Consider the following 5,780-nt stretch of genomic DNA (forward strand, 5'->3'; position numbering starts at 1 on the left):
GTGGGCTTTTTCCTAATTAATTTCTGTAATTTAATTCTTTCTTTTGGGTAATTGATTAAAGGATTAATTGGTTTTAGGGGTCGTAACACGGGGTGTTACACTCTCCCCCCCTTAACGGAAAGCTTCGTCCCCGAAGCTTGGTCCTTGCCGTGTGACCTTCTCTTAGTTACCTGGTGTGAAAAGTTCGGGGTAGCGTTCCCTCATGGTGTCTTTGAGCTCCCACGTTGCTTCCTCGGTCCCATGGTTGGTCCAGAGGACTTTCACCATTTCTATGGCTCGGCGACGGGTGTTTCTTGTCTTGGTGTCCAGGATCCTCACGGGTCTTTCTTCGTATGCTAGTGACTCGTCGAGGTTCACGACCTCGGGTTGAAGCACGTGGCTTGGGTCGTGTACGTATTTCTTTAGCTGGGATATGTGGAATATGTTGTGTACTCGTTCTAGTTCAACGGGTAGAGCGAGGCGATAGGCTAGGTTCCCGACTTTTTCTATGATTTCATAGGGGCCGATAAATCGAGGGCTGAGCTTTCCTTTCCTTCCGAATCTCATCACCCCTCGTGTGGGCGAGATTCTCAACCAGACCTTGTCCCCGGTGTTGAACTCGGCTTGTTTCCTCTTTAGGTCGGCATAGGACTTCTGGCGGTCTTGGGCGGCCTTCATCCTTTCCAGGATGTGCTTGACCTTGGTGATGGTATCTTGTAGGTGTTGGGGCCCTAGTGTTATTGGGTCGACCATGTCTTCCCAACATAGGGGGTTCTACATTTTTGTCCGTATAGAGCTTCGTAGGGTGCCATACGAATGCTCGTGTGGTAGCTGTTGTTGTATGAGAATTCAATAAGGTCTAGGTGTTCCTCCCATGTCCCTTGAAAGTCTAACACGCAGGCTCTTAGCATGTCTTCGAGAGTCTGAATGGTCCTTTCGGTTTGGCCGTCCGTGGTGGGGTGGAAGGCAGTGCTTAGCTTTAGTTGTGTCCCCAAGGCTAATTGCAGTGATTTCCAGAATTGTGAGAGGAACCTGGAGTCTCTATCGGATACGATGTTTCGGGGGGACTCCATGATACTTCACTACCTGGCTCAAGTAGGCTTGGGCTAGTTGTGTCATTGTCCACGTTTCCTTCATGGCGATGAATCTCGCCGTTTTGGTTAGTCGGTCCACTATGACCCAAATCTTATCCTTGCCGGTTTTTGTTGTGGGTAGTCCTCCGACGAAGTCCATGGATATGGAATCCCACTTTCCTTGTGGTATCTCGAGGGGTTGTACGAGTCCCTTGGGTTTGCATCGTTCTGCCTTCACCCTTTGGCAATTCAGACACTTGGCCACGAAATCCGCGATTTCCTTTTTCATGTTGGGCCACCAGAACGACCTTTTCACATCTTGGTATAGCTTGTCACCCCCTGGGTGAACTGAGTATGGGGAGTTGTGTCCTTCCTCCAAGATTTGTTGTTTCAAGTGGGGGTGCGTTGAGGGCACGCACCACCTACCTTGGTAACGGAGACTGCCGCCTTCGTGTATTTTGAAGGGTCCTTCCTTCCCCTGGGTTAGGTCGAGGCGGATCTTATCTAGTTTCGGATCCTGCTGTTGCCCTATTTTGATTTCCTCGTAGAGTGTAGGTATGACTTGTGTGTTGAATAAGTGGGCGTCGGGGTGGGTTTGATCTTGCTTTATTATTTCCAAATTCAGTCTTTGGAAGTCCCTGCACAGTTGGTCCGGTAGGACCCAGGTGGTGTTGAGGGAGTGGTTAGCCTTTCTGCTTAGGGCATCCACCACAACGTTAGCTTTCCCCTCGTGGTATTGGATGTCCAGGTCGTAGTCCTTTATGAGTTCTAACCACCTCCGTTGTCTCATGTTTAGGTCTTTCTAGGTGAAGATGTACTTTAGGCTCTTATGGTCCGTGTAGATCTTGCATTGCACCCCAAATAAGTAATGCCTCCAAATTTTTAGTGCGAACACGATAACGGCTAGTTCGAGGTCGTGGGTGGGGTAGTTCTCTTTGTGGGTTTTGAGCTGCCTGGATGCGTAGGCTATTACTCGGCCTTTTTGCATTAGCACGCACCCCAACCCCTTTTTGGATGCGTCACTGAAAACCTCGAATCCTTCCTCCCCAGAGGGAATGGCGAGTACTGGTGTCGTGGTTAACTTATCCTTCAATTCTCGAAAGGCTGAGATGCAGTCGTTGTCCCATCGGAAGGGAGTTTCCTTTTTTCATGAGTTTGTTGAGGGGTTGGGCTATCTTGGTGAAGTCGGGTACAAACCTCCTGTAGTAGCCGGCCAAGGAAGCTTCGGACTTCTGAGAGTGAGCTCGGTGTGGTCCATTCCTTAACGGCACGGATTTTGGCGGGGTCCACCTTAATTCCTTCCTTGGCTATCACGTGACCCAGGAAGGCCACACTGTCTTTCCAGAATTCGCATTTAGAGAACTTGGCGTATAGTTGGTGCTCTCTTAGAGTCTGCAGGGTTATGCGGAGGTGTCTTGCATGTTCTTCCTTGTTTCGGGAATAGACTAGGATGTCGTCAATGAATACAATGACGAAGTCATCCAAGTGGGGTCGGAATACTCGGTTCATGAGGTCCATGAATATGGAAGGCGCGTTGGTGAGTCCGAAGGGCATTACGGTGAATTCATAGTGGCCGTAACGTGTCCGGAAGGCTGTTTTCTGAATGTCCGGTTTGGCCACTTGTATTTGGTGATACCCGAATCTTAGATCAATCTTCGAAAATACCCCTGCCCCTTTAAGTTGGTCGAACAAGTCGTCGATTCGGGGAAGGGGATACTTATTCTTTATTGTGACTTGGTTAAGTTCCCTGTAGTCGATGCATAGGCGCATGCTCCCATCCTTCTTTCTAACAAACAACACTGGCGCTCCCCATGGGGAGGTGCTAGGACGGATGTAGCCCTTGTCTAGCAATTCCTGCAGTTGTGTCTTCAGTTCCTTCATTTCTTTTGGTGCTAACCGGTAGGGTGGTTTAGAAATCGGGGCAGCGCCCGGTACGAGATCTATGGTGAACTCGACTTCTCTGGCTGGGGGTGCCCCAGGGATTTCGTCCGGGAAGACGTCGGTGAATTCGTTTACCACTGGAATGGTTTGTGGTTCGGGGGTTTTGGTGCTGAGGTCCTCGACCGAACATAGAAAGGCCTCGCTTCCCTTGTTTAGGTATTTCTTCATTTTTATCATGTTCACCACTCTGATCCCGGGCTCCCGGTGGGTCCCACGGTATGACACCCTCTTACCGCTTGGCCCCCGTAGGACCACTTTTTGTTCTCCGCATAGGATTTGTGCTTGGTATTTCCCTAGCCAATCCATGCACAAGATCACCTGTACCCCATCCAGTTTGAATCGGATTAAGTTGCTGGGAAATTCCACCCCTTGTATGGTGATCATTATATTTTCGTACATGCGGTCGCATTCTAGGATTTCGCCTGAGGCCACCTTGACCTGAAGTCGGACTTTGGTGCTGGAGTTGAGGCCGAGCTGAGTGGCAAACTCAGTTGCTATAAACGAGTTGGTAGCCCCTGAGTTAAACAATATTGTGGCGGGGGTGGCGTGTACTTGGAAGGTTCCGGAAACTATGTTGCTATCCCCAATTTTGGCTTTGCTTATAGTAAGGATTCTTCCTTGAATGGTTGTCGCCGTGACTTGGCGTGGTGAGGCGGCCCTGGGGTTTTTAGGGCCGTGGGTGGAGTTTACGTGATTTCCTTCGGATTTCCTTTTGTACCCCAGACGTGTTTCCCGGGGTTGGTTTGGTACTTGTTGCAGTTGGGATGCCTTGGCATAGGCCTCCCCGAGGGTTCCTGGCTCTTGTGTGGCCAGGGCTTTTTGATATTCGGGTCGAGGCCTGTTATGAACCTTTCGATTCTGGTCCTCTCGGTGGGTACTAGCTCGGGGGTGAGGCGAGCCAGTCGGTGGAATTGTTGGTAGTATTCCGTGATCAAAGTTGCACCTTGTCTTAGGTGGAGGAATTCTTCGTATATGGTGGCTCTTAGATGGTTGGGATAGAATTGTTCTCGTAGCCGCATTTTTAGGGCTTCCCAGTTGAATCCGGGGTCTTGTTCGCAGGTGGGTCCTTCGTGAGCCACCAGGTGTCGGCCTCGTGTCTGAAGTAGAAGGAGGCCATTCTTACTTGGTGTCCTTCGGGGCACTTAGTTGCCCTGAATATCTTGTCGAAAGTCCTGATCCACTCCTCGAGGGTCGTGGGGTCTTCGTTCCCAGAGAGGGTGGGTGGTTGGTGTGTCGAGACTCGGTGGTGGATCTCCAAGTTCTCGTTTGTTGGTGAAGGCTGGGAAACGGTAGTACTTAGTGCCTGGGCAATTTGGGCCAGGCGTTGCAGATTCTGAGTCAGGAATTCCTGAGTGGGGAGTTCCGGTGTTCCTACCAGTCTTCTTTTCGGCGCCATCCTGGTGTTCATAGGTCGATGTTATTTTGCGTCCTTACCTTGATGCAATAAGTGAAGGGGGGGGGGGGGGTTTCTTTAAGTTAGAGAGGGATAAAGTGAGGAGGGGTTATGTGTAGGTTTCACAATCTCACCGCGCGTCCTAAGATTCCTAAATCCTATGTTCCTAAGTACCTAGAGTTTAAGCTTAATGTCCTAAGGTCTGATCTTAAGAGTCTTATCCTATGGTCAACTTAGGCTCTGATACCAACTGTAACACCCCAAAATTTCAAGACATTTAAAACTTATAAAATAAAGGTGGAATCTCATTAAATCCCAAAACGTAATACAAGAGTACGGGGTGCTATGCCACACCTGAGCCAGAGAACTCAGATGCCCAGGCTAACTAACTAAAATCCTCAATAATGTCAATACATAAGCATGGCACGTAGGCCGAAAGGGAACTATTTACTCTACGCTTCCAATCTCTAGCACGCTCCAGTGTCTATTCATCCGTGCCTGAAAGCCAAATATATCTGTTCAGCGAGAGATGCTGGTAACCCACTCCAACGCGTTGAAATATATAATAGATATATATATATATATATATATATATATATATATATATATATATAGATATACGAAAACCATTTTGAATCAGGAAGATATATACTTAAGAGACACTTATTTTAAAAGCCGGGAATAGACTTTGCAAATAAGCACAACAAACAATAATAATCGGTTAAGTAGAGATATCATCATTTTAAGGTCACAGATCACTTTCCAATTTCAAAACACATCATCATCTGATCACCATTCATATCACATAATCATTGATGGCGCTACGGGACCAATCGCATGCCCCGAACATGAGGGTTAATGCTTATAGCTTTAACACAGCCCCGCAGCACCCTACCTCAGTACCGCGGTACGAGGGGAGTTGATCGCAACCAACCCTTTGAGAACTGCTGACGAACTCAACGTCAGACCACGATCCGAAACACCGCTGACGCACACAGTCGGTGGACCGTGATCCCCTTTACAAGGGGGAGCTTACGACCCTACACATCGTCGATGCGCACAGTCGGTGGACCATAGCGGATCAAGCCCGGCTTACCGCAGAGCTATACTCAGTCGGTGGGCGAAGATCCTCGGAGACTATTGCCCTACACACCGCTGTCCCACCATTCGGTGGATCGCAGCCAGCCGTTAGCCTTACACACCGCCTGATTACTCAGGTCGGTGGACTACAGCCTTCCTCGGCTTATTGGCCCTACACACCGTCCTGGTGCGTTCAGGTCCGGTGGGTCATAGCACCGAGGCCCATATTTGGACTCGTAGTCCAGGAAGTGTATCAATTTGGCCTTAGCCACTTCTGAGCCTTAGCTCAGGAACAATCCATTGGCCTTCAGCCA

Source organism: Ipomoea nil, unplaced genomic scaffold (genome assembly GCF_001879475.1).
Source record: "Ipomoea nil cultivar Tokyo-kokei standard unplaced genomic scaffold, Asagao_1.1 scaffold2854, whole genome shotgun sequence".
NCBI classification, from domain to species: Eukaryota; Viridiplantae; Streptophyta; class Magnoliopsida; order Solanales; family Convolvulaceae; genus Ipomoea; species Ipomoea nil.